Source organism: Anomaloglossus baeobatrachus, chromosome 3 (assembly GCF_048569485.1).
Source record: "Anomaloglossus baeobatrachus isolate aAnoBae1 chromosome 3, aAnoBae1.hap1, whole genome shotgun sequence".
NCBI lineage: Eukaryota > Metazoa > Chordata > Amphibia > Anura > Aromobatidae > Anomaloglossus > Anomaloglossus baeobatrachus.
The window spans coordinates 433,324,942-433,342,880 of NC_134355.1; the positions used below are offsets into that span (position 1 = coordinate 433,324,942).

At 49.7% G+C, this 17,939-nt stretch overlaps 1 long non-coding RNA gene across 1 annotated transcript in view; it reads right to left on the minus strand.

Moving 5' to 3' along the window:
- Positions 1-7,061: 7,061 nt before the first annotated feature.
- LOC142295388 (uncharacterized) overlaps positions 7,062-17,939 on the minus strand; it is an 11,502-nt gene continuing 624 nt past the window's right edge. The window contains exon 3 of the long non-coding RNA XR_012751447.1: positions 7,062-7,167. This is a non-coding gene — a long non-coding RNA (uncharacterized LOC142295388). The remainder of the gene's footprint in view (positions 7,168-17,939) is intronic.

The following is a 17,939-nucleotide window of genomic DNA, read 5'->3' on the forward strand; positions in this document are numbered from 1 at the left end:
AATTCATTCCCTTACAGCTCCTTGTACCAGGTGCACCTTTCCATGTGTGCTGGGCTGGAGTCTACTGAAACGGTGCATGGTTTGGAGCTACTGCGAGTTAAGTACAATAACTATGAAAGATGACCCTCCTCTACATGATTGTGCAGAGACTTTAATGGAAAGAGACTACACTTGGGTAAAAACTACTGCAAGGCAAGACCAGTAGCCCAGGATGTTAGTCCAGTCCCATGTACAATATGTGATGGATCATGTGGTGCATATTGGGGCAGTGGCATTAGTCTAGTAAAAATATATGACTGACAGACATAACATTACTATCACAAGACCCACTGACACGCAAAAAAAATAAAATTGGATTAACTCTTTAATTCCTTGCCATTTGTATCATTAACGACAGCAGTCCAAAATTATAATAGACCTACAGAATGAACAGGATATAAAGAAGAGCACACAGACACAATGAATAGAGTTTATTCATTTTTATTGTCATTATCAAATGTAGTATAATTTAATCATCCAGTGCAATTTATAGGATTTACTGCATAAAATGGATGTGAACCAGAGGAAGGCAAAACAACCCCATGTGTGGGGGGAAAAATTCCTTCCTGACCCCAAGTACTGGCGATCGGCTAATCCCTGGTTCACTGGAGTGTCAGCTCTGGATGAGGCCCTGTCACACTGTTACATGGAACATTTTATACATATCTAATACAAATATTTGTATCTTATCTTTATATCTAGAATATTTAAAGGTTTCAAATACAGATCCTTAATAATGACCCTCTAAAAGTAACAGGGATAACACCTAAGATTAATATGATAAGAAACATCTCCTGGATATAATTTTTTTTTTTTTTTTTAAACCTATACTCATCTAGATTTCTCTTTTCTTACCTATACTTATCCTTTTTCACCTATTCCTGTATAAATTTATCCTTTTTTTTTTTAACCTACACTCACCTAAATTTGTCTTTTTTTCTTACCTATATCCTTTCTTACCTATATTTATCCTTGTTTGTTTGTTTTTTTTTTGTTTTAAAGTATACTCATCTATATTTATCTTCCCTTACCTATACATATCTTTTTTTTATCTATAACTGCTTATATTTATCCTTGGGGTTTTTTTTGTTTGTTTTGGGGGGTTTTTAACCTATACTTAGCTATATTTATCTTTTCTTAATTATCCTTATCATTTCCTACCCATACTTGCCTATATTTATCCTTGTTTTTTTAAACTTATACTCATCTATAGTTAACCTTTCTTACCTATACTTGCCTATATTTATCCTCCATTTTGTAACCTATACTCATCTATATGTATCCTTTCTTACCTATACTTGCCTAAATTTATCCTTGTTTTTTGGGGGGGGGGGTTTAACCATTCATCTATATTTATATATATTTATATTTTCTTACCTATATCCTTTCTTACCCATACTTGCCTGCATTTATACTTGTTGTTTTTTTTTTTACCTATACTCATCTATATTTAAAGGAGTTATCCGGCTTCTTTTGACTTTTTTTCATTATTACACTATTGGGCTACATTGGGGCAGGTAAGTAGATAGAGACCACTTACCTGCCCTGCTGTCAGCCCCTCTCCCCCGGCTCAGAGTGGTCATGTGACCGCTCCTGCCGCGATTTTGCTGCTTCCGGTCATTTCATGTCTACATGGGCAGGGCCATGTTGACATGCAAATCTGGAACAGCATGTCGCCTCCCTGCTGGGCTGTACAGTGCGTGGAGTAACCGCCCCCATTCCCTGCACCCTCCCACACATTGCCCAGCACCCCGTACTCTGCCCACAACCTCCCACACACTCTGTAGTCTCCCTCCCCTGCCTCCTGTGCCCAGCTACGTGCGCCCTGAATTCCAGCCGATTCAGTGTCCAGTTCAATAAGGCAAGGAACAAGAAATTTGCCAACTTGCTGTCAGATACACTGTCAGCGCTGTGTCCCCAGCGCTTGATCATGTCTACTGCCTGACGCCCTGGGAACTGTCCCCCCCCCCCTCCCCCGTGCGCGCTGTCTGTGTCATCATGGGTCATCTGTGTATGTGCATCAGTCTGTGTCCCGCGCCAGCCCCGCGGATGCCCGCACTGCAGCGTGTCAGTGTTTGCCCCCCTCTGCAGTATAAGCTGCTTCTCACCCTGCAGTGCGTGCAGCCGCGGGGATGACGAGCGCTGCTTGTCATCACTGCCCGTGCAGTCTGTGTCCCGCTCCCTGCCAGCCCCGCAGCTGCCCGCACTGCAATGTCAGTGTCTGCCCGCAGTATCAGCAGCTTCTCACGCCGCGGGGCTAGCAGGGAGCGGGACACTGACTGCTAAAGGTGGTGTCACACACAGCGACAACGACGTCGCTGCTATGTCACCATTTTCTGTGACGTTGCAGCGACGTCCTGTCGCTGTGTGTGACATCCAGCAACGAGCTGGCCCCTGCTGTGAGGTCGCCGCTCGTTGCTGAATGTCCAGCTTCATTTTTTGGTCGTCGCTCTCCCGCTGTGACGCACAGATCGCTGTGTGTGACAGCGAGAGAGCGATGAAATGAAGCGAGCAGGGAGCAGGAGCCGGCATCTGGCAGCTGCGGTAAGCTGTAACAAAGGTAAACATCGGGTAACCAAGGTGGTTACCCGATATTTACCTTCGTTACCAGCCTCCGCCGCTCTCACGCTGCAAGCGCCGGCTCCTGCTGTCTGCACATGTAGCTGCAGTACACATCGTGTAATTAACCCGATGTGTACTGTAGCTAGGAGAGCAGGGAGCCAGCGCTCAGTGTGCGCGGCTCCCTGCTCTCTGCACATGTAGCTGCAGGTTAGATTAGATGAGATAATTACCTGCTGTGACGATCTACTGCCTCCTGACGTCACCGCGGTCACTGCCTTCTCTGCCCGTCTCGCTGGCGGCCCGAGACTGTCACTAGCAGTGACGTCACAGGCTCTCTCGATACTGCGTAGAACGCGGCGGGCATAGAAGTCAGTGACAGCGCTGACGTCAGCAGAACAGGAGATCGTTACTGTAGGTAATGATCTCATCTAACCTCCTGACGGCAGCGCTCGGCATCCCCTGCAGTGACCTGGGCTGACCTATTGATGTTAGCTCAGGTCACTTCACGGCTCTGCCAGCCAATGGGGAACATTTTGTTCTTCATTGACTGGGAGTCTCATTGACTATGGTATGGATCGCCGTGCGACCCCCTTATTGGATTACGCCGGACCCGGATTTGATTGTTCTTGTCAATAAATTGTTGAAAGAGGGAATGTGGGGAGTGTTTTTTCAAATAAAACTTTTTTTGTTGTCTATTTTTTATTTCTTACTGAATGGGTTGGTGATGTCGGGTATCTGATAGACGCCTGACGTCATCAAGCCCTGGGCTTGATGCCAGGTGACATTACACATCTGGCATCAACCCCATATATTACCCCGTTTGCCAACGCACCAGGGCAACGGGATGAGTTGGGGCAAAGCGCCAGGATTGGCACATCCAATGGATGTGCCACTTCTGGGGCAGCTGTAGCCTGCTATTTTTAGGCTGGGGAGTGTCCAATAACGGTGGACCTCCCTAGTCTGAGAATACCAGACCACAGCTGTCCGCTTTACCTTGGCTGGTGATGCAATTTGGGGGGGACCCCACGTTTTTTGTTTTAAATTATTTATTTAATTTTAAACAACAGCGTGGGGTGCCCTCTGTTTTGGATTACCAGCCAAGGTGAAGCTGCCAGCTGTGGTCTGCAGGCTGCAGCCGTCTGCTTTACCCTAGCTGGCTACAAAAGATAGGGGGGACCTCACGTCGTTTTTTTTTAATTATTTATTGGCTAAATACAAGGCTAAGCACCCTTTAGTGCCACATGAAAGGCACTAAAGGGTGCCAGCTTAGAATATGCGGGGGGGGGGGTAGGACATTATATTGGTCTTTCTCATCTATTATCTATCCCTCATTATATCCCTTGATTCATTCATCCATCCCTCTATTTATCCCTCTAGCTATCTGTCTCTATCTATCCCTCTATCTATCTAGCTGCTTCCGTTTTTTTGCAGTTTGAAAAAAATAGGAAGGTACGCAGATGACACACGGACCATATACGGAACGGAACGGATGCCACACAGTTGCATCCGTGAAAAAACATGACCATTTTTTTGCGGACCGCAAAAACGGGGCAGTCCTGTGAATGTAGCCTAATCAAGAGGCTTATGAGGGTGATGTATTTAATTACAAAAAACTGTTTTTTTCTTGGTGTATGTGTTTATTTACTGTCACTTACAGATTACTAAGGGGGGGGGTGTCTCATAGACCCTGACGATTAATATCTGGCTTAGAGGCAGCTGTGGGCTGTGATTAACTTCATATTAGCCTGATTGCCACCGCCCCAGAGCAACCAGGAAGAGCCAGGTAAAGTGCTGGGATTGTCACATCTAGTGGATGTGACAATCCTGAGTGGCTGCAGGCTGCTATTTTTAGGCACGGGGCGGCTCAATAAATAGGGGTCTCCCCAGCCTGACAATACCAGCCTCCAGCTTTTGTGGTTTATCATGCCTGGGTACCAAAATTCGGGGGGACTGAATTTCGTTTATTTTTAAATTATTTTTGTAAATCAAGAAAAAAGCCGCATGCAGTTCCTCTTATTTGGATAAACAGCCAAGATAAGCGCACGGCTGGGGGCTGCATACTGTAGCCATATGCTTTTTCTGTTCTTGGTGTCATAATATGGGAGAAAAACACAGTGAAAAATTTTATGCGTTTTATACCACAATAATGATCCGCTGAGTTGAATTGCTTTCCCGCTCATCAACCGTCTTGGCGCCCGTGGTTGGTTGTAAGCAGATGCTTTCACATACGCTAAGGATGCGTCTGACTGCAACCAATCACAGGAGACAGGACAGCCGGAGGATGGGGAAAGCAGTGCATATGAATGAGCAGTAATTAGCGGCCCAGCAAGTGAAGGAGAAGCCACGGGAGCAGTGTACAGCTGCAACGGAGCCTCGGTCAGTATGAAGCACTTTCTTCTTTTTTTTTTTTTTTTACTTTACTATTAAAGGGGTTATCCGGCTTCTTTGACATTTTTTTTGTTTATTTCCCTATTGGGCTACATTGGGGCAGGTAAGTAGATAGAGACCACTTACCTGCCCTGCTGTCAGCCCTTCTCCCCCGGCTCAGAGTGGTCATGTGACCGCTCCTGCCGCAATTTTACTGCTTCCGGTCATTTCATGTCAACATGGGCAGGGCCATGTTGACATGCAAATGTGGAACAGCATGTCGCCTCCCTGCTGGGCGGGTACAGTGCGATGAGCCCCGCCCCCTTCCCTGCACCCTCCCACACATTCCCCCGCACCTCTTTTACTCTCCAGTAACCTCCCCCTGCACTGCTGTGGGGTCCGTGACCTGGGGGAGGGGCCTGGCGGCGGCTGCCGTGGTGTCAGCGCCAGCACCGGGCCCCCTGCTCAGGATCACACATTCAAATGTACCGGCATCACAGATCACAGATGCCGGTACATTTGAAAGTGCTGATGAGAAGCAGCGCAGCGCTGCTTCTCATCACTGTCCCTCCCGCTGTCTGTGCTCTCTTCAGCACAGCGGTGACGTCACTACTGTGCTGATATGTCCAGAGCACAGACAGCTGGCGAACGTGCAGGAGCGGCGGGGACCGAGGACGGGTGAGTATGTACTCCCTACATGTGTTCCCTATGGGGGGGTGGGGGTGCAGAGCCATATGTGTGCGTGTGCAGAGCCATATGTGTGCGTGTGCAGAGCCATATGTGTGCGTGTGCGGTACAGAGCCATATGTGTGCGTGTGCGGTACAGAGCCATGCGTGTGCGGTGCAGAGCCATATGTGTGCGTGTGCGGTGCAGAGCCATATGTGTGCGTGTGCGGTGCAGAGCCATATGTGTGCGTGTGCGGTGCAGAGCCATATGTGTGTGTGTGCGGTGCAGAGCCATGTGTGTGCGTGTGCGGTACAGAGCCATATGTGTGCGGTGCAGAGCCATATGTGTGGGTATGCAGAGCCATATGTGTGCGTGTGCAGAGCCATATGTGTGCGTGTGCGGTACAGAGCCATATGTGTGCGTGTGCGGTACAGAGCCATATGTGTGCGGTGCAGAGCCATATGTGTGGGTGTGCAGAGACATATGTGTGCGTGTGCAGAGCCATATGTGTGCGTGTTCGGTGCAGAGCCATGCGTGTTCGGTGCAGAGCCATATGTGTGCGTGTGCGGTGCAGTGCCATATGTGTGTGTGCGGTGCAGAGCCATATGTGTGCGTGCGGTGCAGAGCCATATGTGTGCGTGTTCGGTGCAGAGCCATGCGTGTGCAGTGCAGAGCCATATGTGTGCGGTGCAGAGCCATATGTGTGCGGTGCAGAGCCATATGTGTGAGTGTGCGGTACAGAGCCATATGTGTGCGTGTTCGGTGCACAGCCATGCGTGTGCGGTGCAGAGCCATATGTGTGCGTGTGCGGTGCAGAGCCCGATGTGGGGCTGTTATTTGCAATGCTGTAGTGATACCAGGTCAGGTGCTGGGGAAGAATACTGACAGGGAATGTGTGTGCTGGGGGCGGGCAGAGGATGGGGCTGGACACTGGGGTGGGTGGTGACAGCTCTGACTGAGGTTTTGCACAGGAAGTGGTCATGTTTGCTGGATCTGAATGTAAACAAGGTGCTGCAGAGAATAAAGGGATAATTCAAGAGGAACAAAAGTTAGAAAACAAAAAATAATGTAAGTGTGATTTATATGACAATACAGCACAGATAAACTCAAAAAATTTTGTTAAGCTAATGACGGACAACTCCTTTAACTTTTCTTACCTATACTTGTATAAAATGTATCCGTTTTTTTTTATATTCATCTACATTTATAATTTTCTTACCTAGATCCTTTCTTACCTTTATTTGCCTATATTTTTACTTGCTTTTTTTGTTTTAATAACCTATAAAGCCTCTATATTTCTCTTTTGTTACCTATACTTATCCTTTCTTACTTATACTTGTGCTTCTTTTCTGTACTTATCCTTTATGTATACTTACCTTTTCTTACCTTAATAGAGTGTTTTATAAAGGAGGAGATCCTGGCCCTTGCTCTTCTCATCCTTCTTGCAGGAATGCGGGGCCAGGCGCAGCAGAGGGTTTCCTCTTCCTCGTCTATATTTGTGCTGCCTTTTTCTGAGACAGGTTCTTCCCGCACTGTATAAAAACAAAAAAAACAAAAAAGTGAGCCGGAGTATGAGATGGTATACATGGAACTTGTGAGACCATGTTCACACTGGCCATGAGACAAAGAGAAACCAAGGAAAAAATTGTGAAAACATACCCTGCTGTAACTAAATAAAAGCATAGTGCATATAAACATAGGGTACTTAGTAAACACTGTTTTTGATCAAAAAAAGCATAAAGCTATCCCGCCAAACATCAAGGTGTACCCAGTTGGGATAGTACCTACACTCTCTAATATTAAAACCTTACCATGGGTCTAAAATAGGCCTCAATGTGGCTAAGGGCTGAGAGTGACCGGGTCCCAACAGGACACACACAGTCAGGGGGATTCACAGAATTAAATGTCCAGCTCGCTGAGAAGGGGGCCACTCCCTGTTTGTACTGAATACAAAAAAACTACATAAAAACAAAAAAGTGAGCCGGAGTATGAGAGCCGGAGTATGAGACAAAGAGAAACCAAGGAAAAACCAAGGACCTTTAATTCTGTGAATCCCCCTGACTGTGTGTGTCCTGTTGGGACCCGGTTACTCTCAGCCCTTAGCCACATTGAGGCCTATTTTAGACCCATGGTAAGGTTTTAATATTAGAGAGTGTAGGTACTATCCCAACTGGGTACACCTTGACGTTTGGTGGGATAGCTTTATGCTTTTTTTGATCAAAAACAGTGTTTACTAAGTACCCTATGTTTATATGCACTATGCTTTTATTTAGTTACAGCAGGGTATGTTTTCACAATTTTTTCCTTGGTTTCCCTCTTCCCGCACTATAGTAGTGACGATTTCTTCTGGAATATGCTCTGTCTCCTATAAACATAGTGAAGTAAAACTAAAGAATTTAAATGTCGCAATTTAGCTATTAAATATTTAGAGATACTATTACCAAGAGACATAAGCCTGACATAATCTCTTTATTTCCCCAAACTTCTCCAATTGGTACACGAAGACTCAAGATGGACAAGGATTGCTTTTACAGGTGTGGTAGAAGTACAATCTTTAAAATTAACATCCTTCTTCGGATTCTGTATGTCTTTCAAGCTCTTCTGATTAGGGTTCCCTTGTCCTTCTTCAGGTGTCTTGCTTCCATTGAAACTATGTTCATATGGTCTGGTAAGCCCAGTACTGTAGGAGCAGAACCATATTCTATTATTCTAAAATATCAGGAGTGATAGCGTTGCCCGACTTCAGATCTTAATATATAGCCCCCCCACCTTTCTAGAATCCTAGATTGGTGTAGGAATGGTAGAGTGAAAGCCTGAGTTAGGATGGAGCAAAGCAAGTAGCAAGTCTACTCTTTGGCTGGACGTGTCCTTGGTGAAAGCCCTTAAAACTAATGCTATAATTGGGGCTGCTGTACTCATCCCACGATCCGTTCTCATATTTTACCACTATCTTACTCTGTGTTCCCTATTTTGGGTAATCCACTTTTCTCCTAGGGGTTAGAGAACAAAGTATTTTGTGCCTGGCTAAAAGAAGGTGTCTTCTTTTGTGGCTGGATTTATTTGGCCTTTAAAGAAATACCATCTTGGCCTTTCTATTCCCTTATCCCTGAGAACCTGGAGAGTTGGTCAGCTTTCCCACTGTTTCCATTCACTCCCTTTTAGACTTTATTATAATAACAACAAGACACCTTTTGAGATTCCGTGTTTGGACATGGGCCCATTAAGACACACTTTATTCTTCCAATAATACTTGCTAATCGAGACCAACCTAACACCAATTTTCAAACCCAATTGGAAGGAGATTTGGGCTCTCTCTGACCAAGAATCATTGGAGACGTATCTTCACCTTAATGCATAACTTACCTATATGTTCCTGTTTACATGATGAGGCCAGGTAGAAAATACTCTCTCGGTGATATAGGGTCCCTACTCGCCTACACTCAATCTTTCCAAAAGCTAGTCCCCTGTGTCCCTTATGTTGGAGATGTGGGGAGGAGGAGGGTGATATGTTACACATTTTTTGGTCCTGCAGGTTTCTTTTTCTTTTTTGGGGGAAAGAGCAGCAAGTGATTCGTGAACTCACAAATCTCATTTCAGACCTGAACCCAGCTCTCGGTCTTATCTATGAATGTGACATCCCTCTAAAAGCATACAGGTATTCGATATTAAGACATTTAATTGTGACTACAAGAGCGTGCATCCCTCTGCTCTGAAGGAAAGATGCTGTGGCAGTCTCCCTCTGGTTTACTAAAATAAATGAGGTGATGTTAATGGAGGAACTCTCTTCTATGAACCTACAAACCTGGTTTTAGTGGATGGATTTTAATTTGTTGAATGGCTAGCTGGTGTTTATCGGGGAGATCTGACCTGCACTCTTTGGGTCACACCTTTTGAACACCTATCTCTATTGTGTTCCCTCCCTTCCCTTACCCTATCCTCTTTTCTTCTTTTGCTTTTCTATTTTTTTTTGCTTTTCTCTTTATTCTTATTCCTTCTTTGTTAACTTTTATAACTGGATTGCTACTCAGCATGGACAATTACGATTATGTATTTTCATATCCTGCTCTTTAATGGTCAATTTGTATTATTGACCTACACAGCCTTCAGGATTTGAGTAATGCGTTAATGTCTGTTTTTGTTATTTCCCTTCCCTCAGCGTGTGCACACGGCTTTGTACCGCTCAGCATTTAGCTTTTGTGATGCCGAAGTGTGTGTGTGTCTTGGCTTCAGAGAGACTCACTGCGCATGATCGGAAGTTGTCCGCACTTCCAGTCATGTGCACTACTCTGATGCCGGGTGTATATGTCCCGGCTTCCGAGAGGTGTAGTACGGACAACGGACAACTTCCCATCATGTGCAGTGAGTCTCTATGAAGCCGGGACTCATACAACTGGCGTCACAAAAGCTCAATGCTCTGAGGTACAAAGCCATATGCATGCACAGCTTTGTATCAGGCTGCCGATGATGCTGGCTGTTGTAAATCATGTTATTGTGACACCCCTGAGGCTTCAGTTGCCACAGGGTACTGCACCTCACTTAAGGTGCAGTACTCACCCTGGATCTAGAGGAGGTTGGTACTGGTTCCACCACACACCAAATCATCTACACAACCAGGTTGGCCTCTCCACTGGGGACGGGGTAGGGTCTTAAGGCAGTCACTAAACATGGGGGGAAGCCACCCACTAGCGACAGAGAACCGGGGGAGGGACAGCTACCAGGGGGAGTCAGGAGCAACATAACAGTCAGCGAGTTCTCCAGCAGGAGAGGAAAAGAGCAGTCGGGATTTACCTGTGGCTCTGGTGGGATGCAGGAGTCAATACGGTCACCGAGGGGAGAGCTTGATTGCTCCCTCGGGACCGGCGCTGAGAAGGGTGCAGAATCATAGGGTGGATCATTCTGCAGGCCAGGGGATTGCATGTCCCTCTGGCCCCCACAGTTCCCAGAGCACAGTGCTACACAGGGTCCGGGGTCGTGTTCCAAGGCAGGCCCCACAACGGACCCGTGGCACCTGCATACGGGATGGGAGTAAACACTTTTCAAGAACCGGGGTCCCCAAGAAGCTTCAGGCCACGGGGATCCAACACCAAGTGCAAGTAAGAAGGGCCCACCATCCACTGTACCGGTTCTGACCTCCAACGGATCCGAGATCGACTGTTGCCCATCACGACGGAGACTGGCATCTCCCGGGTAAACCAGGACTGTGAGTAAACGAAACCTTGAACCCGCAGAGACTGTGCTAGAGTGGTGCTTTAATTAATTAATCAGTCTCAAACATTTGTGTTTGCTAGACTCTGCCCACAAAGCAGAAAAGATCAAAACAATCAAACGAGCAAAGATAAAGACAAACTTCAATAAAGGCAGAAATAGAAAAATGAATTAGATGCCAACAGAAAATGCACAAAACACACAAAAGGTAGACAAAAAAAACAGGCACAAAGGCAATGAGAAATCGGAGCCTGTAACCTAGAGCCCATTGCCATGTGTAATGATTCTAGAGTTTAAAGGGAACCTTTCAGCAGATTTGGGGCCTATAAGCTGCGGCCACCACTACTGGGCTCTTATATACAGCATTGTAACATGCTGTATATAAGAACCCAGGCCGCTGTGGATAACCTAAAAATGACTTTATAATACTTACCTAAACGGTCTCTGCGGTGGAGTTGGGTCATATGGGCGTCTCCGTTCACCGGTGGTGGCGCCTCCTCTTTCGCTATCTTCGTCCTCCTTCTTCTGAAGCCTGTGTGCATGATGCGTCCTACGTCATACACACTCGCCGGTCCCGCGCAGGCGCACTACAATACTTTGATCTGCCCCGCTCAGGGCAGATCAAAGTGCACCTGTGCAGAACCTCAATGCCAGCGAGTGTGTATGACGTAGGACGTGTCATGCACCCCAAGCTTCAAAAGAAGGAGGACAAAAATGGCCGAAACAGGAGGCGCCGGCACCGGAGAACGGAGACGCCCATATGACCCAACTCCTCCGCACCGGCCGTTAAGTGAGTATTATAAAGTATATAAAGTAATTTTTATATTCACAGCTGCCTGGGTTCTTATATACAGCATGTTAGAATGCTGTATTCAGTGTATCAACCCATATTCTATCCACCGCCATTAACTTCAAAACGGCGGCAGCTATAGGCATAGAAGTGGTGTCTAGGTATAGTAAAGTAGCTACCCAGTGAAACCACCTATAGCGCCACCTGATGGAAAACATCGGAGTTAGCATTTTTATTGCGAAAACTGAACGAGATAGAGAGAAAAAAAGTGAATTACAAAGTTGTAGGGAATCAATTCAATACGAATCGACATCTTGCATACAGAAATGCTATGATTAGAACGTGTAAAACTCTCAAGGCTGCGGATATGAAAGGATACCTCATGGAGACCTTCCTACAAGTCATTGGGTACGGTGGCTGCGTGGAGTGGCCTCCACGCTCACCTGACCTGACCTGACCCCATTGAACTTCTCTCTGTGAGGTCACATCAAACATGTGTATGCGACCCCTCCACCAACATTGCAGGACCTACGACGACGTATCACAGATGCTTGTGCAAATGTGTCAACTACCATATTGCAAAACGTGCAGCAAGATACAGTATGCTGTCCAGAGTCCAGATGTTGAGTCCTGTGTCCACAGAGTTCAACATTTTAATGAATTTGTATTCCCAGACCCTGCGATGGCTCTGTGATCTGAAGTTGCCTTTTAATATGACAACTTTCATATGGTTTATGTTGTGTCCAGAAGCACAGAAATGTTTGGCCACAGGTAAATGGATTTTGTCTGTAATTGTGTGGCGGTGAGATCTCATTTTCGTCTACGGCCAGGCCCTCAGATATAATTGTGTGACGCCCTGGCAAAGCCAGGTTGTCACAGAAAGAGTTAATCCTCCTTGGTAATCTGATCCCACACCGATGCAGCAGGACAAACCACAGCCCCCAGGGTAAGAGAAAAGCAGAGGGGAGGGGCTGGAGCAGAGTGTTTGGACTGGAGAAGCAGACAGAACAGGAGCCTGGAGCTGCAGCTCCCAGGCTGAGAGTGAAGCGTGCTCTGAAAGGGCCGGGACAGGCTGTAGTGAGGAAGGGGCCAGAGGTAGCCGGAGCAGGGCGGTGGCCCCTCGGTACCTGGGTACCCGGATCACTACAGGGGAGTGAATTCCCCGTTCCCAGCTGAGGAGAAAGAGGAAGAGAGTAGAGAGAAAGGCACCTGGCTGCAGGGAAAGAACAACAAGGGCTGCTGCACCGTGTGTGGGACACTAACACCCCCGTACCGAAGGCTGCGGACACCGGCAATTCCTAGTTTACCAGTGACTCCGTGTGACTTACTTGTGAGTACGCCTGTGCCCTCGGGCACTGCACTGCAGCACTGCGCCCTGCTCCCTGCTTACCCCATCACCGGGCCCCGGGACAACCAACCCCCTACCCACGGAGGGGAGAACTAACATCTAGCTGCTCCATACCATCACTCCCGGGATCCTCGTCCAGAGCAGCGGTGGTGTCACCATACCTCCCAACCGTCCCGGATACAGCGGGACAGTCCCTCTTCTGAGCCTTTGATCCCGGGTCCCGCCCGTGAGGCTGTTTGTCCCGGCTCCACCCACCCACTGTAGCCCCGCCTCGCTGTTTCTCCCTTCTACTATTCATTACAGAGCCGAGCGCGCACCTACTCCTGTGACTGCTGCTGAGGTATGAATCACCCCCTGCAGCAGAGCGACCCCCCTGCAGCAGAGCGACCCCCCCCCCCTGCAGCAGAGCCCCCCCCCCTGCACCAGAGCCGACCCCCCCCAGTCCCGGAGCCTGCGTTTGTCTGCAGCTGTTCTCTCTGATTCCCCGTGTGCGGCTTCTCACTGCTGCAGACACGCGGGGAGTCAGGAAGCTGAGGAGACCGTGCAATCAGCACTTATCTCCTGCAGATAGCAGTGACAATAACCTATGCAGAGTGGCATCTGCAGGCTTCTATTAGCTTACCGATCAGTGGTCTCCTGCCTGTGGAGCAGAGCTGCTGGGTCCTAGCTTCCCAACAGCTTCAGCTCTGCTTTATCCTGGCTCCCCTACCAGTTAAAGGGAACATGTCAGCAGAAATTTCACAATAAAAATAAAAGATTCCCCTCTGCAGCTCCTGGGCTGCTTCTAGAAAGGTTCCTGTTGTTATTGTGCCCCCTTTGAGACCTACAAAAATACTTTATGAAGTCTTACCTTTTTGTATGCAAATGTGTTTTTATGGTCACGGGGGCGGGCTGTCTGGCGTCCGTTATTCCCCCTCCTGCCGCTTTACGCAGTCCCCCATTGCTCATTTACATACACAAGGACGCCTTCCTCATGTAACTGTCCTCCCGAAGTTTTGCGCATGTGAACGCTTTTTCAGGTGATTGCGCAGGTACGAGATTATGGGCGGCGCTGTGATTGTCATCAGCAGCGTTAACCAAGTACCCGCCCATAATCTCGTGCCCGCACTTTTCCCTCTGACTCCACCGTTATGCGCAAGTGCTGGCCATATGAACCATGTTACCTATTACTGCTTGCACGAGATTATGGGCGGGTACTTGGATGACTTTGCTGATGACAATCACAGCGCCGCCCATAATCTCGCGCCCATGGTAATAGGTAACGTGGTTCATATGGCCAGTGCTTGCGCATAACGGTGGAGGCAGAGTGAGAAGCGCGGGCACGAGATTATGGGCAGGTACTTGGATGACGCTGCTGATGACAATCACAGCGCCGCCCATAATCTCGCGCCCATGGTAATAGGTAACATGGTTCATATGGACAGTGCTTGTGCATAACGGTGGAGGCAGAGTGAGAAGCGCGGGCACGAGATTATGGGCGGGTACTTGGATGACGCTGCTGATGACAATCACAGCGCCGCCCATAATCTCGCGCCTGCGCAATCACCTCAAAAGCGTTCACACTTTGCACAGTGCTTACTCCCGCGAGAGTGGCACTGGGCATGCACAAAACTTCAGGAGGACAGTTACATGAGGAAGGCGTCCTCATGTATGGAAATGAGCAATGGGGGACGGCGTACAACGGCAGGAGGGGGAATAACGGACGCCAGGCAGCCCGCCCCCGTGACCATAAAAACAGATTTGCATACAAAAAGGTAAGACTTCATAAAGTATTATTTTAGGTCTCAAAGGGGGCACAATAGCAACAGGAACCTTTCCAGAATTCATCCCAGGAGCTGCAGAGGGGAATCTTTTATTTTTTTTGCTAAATTTCTGGTGACAGTTTCCCTTTAAAGGGAACCTATCAGGTGCAATCTGCACTCAGAGCCAGGAGCAGTTCTGGGTGTATATTGCTATTCCCTGCCTAACTGTCCCTGTATACACTAGCATAGATAAAGGCATCTATAGAAAAAGTATTTTTAAAGAGCTTATATCTTATGCTAATTAGCGCGGGGACTAGTCCCAAGGGCGTTACTTCACTTGGCTAGTCGGCTCATATAGCGTGTTAGTACTCACACAGGGGCGTAATAACATGCTAACATGCTATGCGAGCCGACTAGCCAAGTGAAGTAACGCCCTTGTGACTAGTCCCCGCGCTCATTAGCATAAGATATAAGATCTTTAAAAATATTTGTTCTTGATCTCTTTATCTATGCTAGTGTATACAGGGACGGTTAGGCAGGGATTAGCAATATACACCCAGAACTGCTCCTGGCTCTGAGTGCATATTGCACCTGACAGGTTCACTTTAAAGGGAACCTGTCACCAGATTTGGGGCCTATAAGCTGCGGCCACCACCAGCGGGATCTTATGTACACATTCTAACATGCTGCATACCTCCCAACCGTCCCGGATACAGCGGGACTTTCACGCTTTACGTTGTTTGTCCCGTTGCCACGGGCGGGACGGCCGGCTCCCGGGCTCCGCCCACCCACTCTCTCTCCACCTCCCTGCTTTTCCCTCCTACCATCCTAGTAGACGTGGCATAGAGAGGAGCGCTGCCTGTGCTGCTGCTGGTACAGTAAACTAATCTCCCCAGCGCTGATTTCCCTCCCTCCCCCCTCACCCCCGGCCGGAGCCTGTCTGTGCGGTCGGCCGGCCGCCTGTCTGTGCGGTCGGCCGGCCGCCTGTCTGTGCGGTCGGCCGGCCGCCTGTCTGTGCGGTCGGCCCGCCGCCTGTCTGTGCGGGCGCCCCCCGCCGCCTGTCTGTGCGGGCGCCCCCCGCCGCCTGTCTGTGCGGGCGCCCCCCGCCGCCTGTCTGTGCGGGCGCCCCTGCCGCCTGTCTGTGCGGGCGCTCCCCTGCCGCCTGTCTGTGCGGGCGCTCCCCTGCCGCCTGTCTGTGCGGGCGCTCCCCTGCCGCCTGTCTGTGCGGGCGCCCCCCGCCGCCTGTCTGTGCGGGCGCCCCCCTGCCGCCTGTCTGTGCGGGCGCCCCCCTGCCGCCTGTCTGTGCGGGCGCCCCCCTGCCGCCTGTCTGTGCGGGCGCCCCCCTGCCGCCTGTCTGTGCGGGCGCCCCCCCTGCCGCCTGTCTGTGCGGGCGCCCCCCTGCCGCCTGTCTGTGCGGGCGCCCCCCTGCCGCCTGTCTGTGCGGGCGCCCCCCTGCCGCCTGTCTGTGCGGGCGCCCCCCCTGCCGCCTGTCTGTGCGGGCGCCCCCCTGCCGCCTGTCTGTGCGGGCGCCCCCCTGCCGCCTGTCTGTGCGGGCGCCCCCCTGCCGCCTGTCTGTGCGGGCGCCCCCCTGCCGCCTGTCTGTGCGGGCGCCCCCCTGCCGCCTGTCTGTGCGGGCGCCCCCCTGCCGCCTGTCTGTGCGGGCGCCCCCCTGCCGCCTGTCTGTGCGGGCGCCCCCCTGCCGCCTGTCTGTGCGGGCGGCCCGTCGCCTCATTGTGCGGGCGGCCGGCCGCCTCTCTCTGCGGGCGGCTGGCCGCCTCTCTGTGCGGGCGGCCCGCCGCCTGTCTGTGAAGGCGGCCGGCCGCCTGTCTGTGAAGGCGACCGGCCGCCTCACTGTGGCTGCCTGCGTGTCCGTGCTGGAGGCCCGCCGGCTGCCTGCGTGTCCGTGCTGGAGGCCCGCCGGCTGCCTGCGTGTCCGTGCTGGAGGCCCGCTGGCTGCCTGCGTGTCCGTGCTGGAGGCCCGCCGGCTGCCTGCGTGTTTGTTCTGAATGGGTGTGGATGGGGAGTGGATATGGGCGTGACTGTGAAATGGGTGTGGTTAGGGGGCGTGGCCTAAAAATTTGCCAGTGACTCCGTGTGACTTACTTGTGAGTACGCCCGTGCCCTCAGGCACTGCACTGCAGCACTGCGCCCTGCTCCCTGCTTACCCCATCACCGGGCCCCGGGACAACCAACCCCCTACCCACGGAGGGGAGAACTAACATCTAGCTGCTCCATACCATCACTCCCGGGATCCTCGTCCAGAGCAACGGTGGTGTCCCAATCACCACAACCGTGGGTGGCGTCACGAACAATATAAATCTCCCTTACCAAATCCCTTTATACTGTGGAGCCTGGGATCACAGACCGGGTCACGCTACCGTGATACCCACAGAAGTGACTCTGTGGCCCGGATCTGAGTACCCCCTGGTCCCCGGGCGACACAATTGTATCTGTTCCAGCCCTGCAGACAGGGATGAACACTTAACCCATCTTAAAAAAACACATTTCTAAACCAAGGCTACCACCCCACCTCCATAGAAGTTCAGATCATTAGAGCAACAAGGACCCCTAGAAGTGAACTGCTTCAATACAAACAAAAAGAGGAAAATAGTTGAGTACCTCTGGTGGTGACATACAACCCACAGCTTGAGGTACTGAGAAGAACGGCCAAGAAACTTTACCACATGCTACACATGGATAACCGGTTAAAAATAATATTCAAAAGATCCTCCATTGCTGTGGTACAGGCAACCTCCTAATTTAAGGAGCATCATGATCCGAAGTTCTATGACCTCAGACACACCAAGAGGAACTTATCCTTGCAATGTAAAGAGCTGCAAAACCTGCATTCATGTAGAGACCAAAGACTGGATACAGATCCCTAACACACAGAAGAACTACAAAATTCCTGGGACATTCACATGTTCCTCTTCCAACGTGGGTGTACTTAATCCTGTTCACTATATGTCCTATTGGGGGTCTCTATGTTGGAGAAACAGGACAGAGACTGAGAGCAAGGATGAGATCTCATCGCCACACAATTACAGACAAAAAAAATCCATTTACCTGTGGCCAAACATTTCTGTGCTTCAGGACACAACATAAACCATATGAAAGTTGTCATATTAAAAGGCAACTTCAGATCACAGAGCCATCGCAGGGTCTGGGAATACAAATTCATTAAAATGTTGAACTCTGTGGACACAGGACTCAACCTGT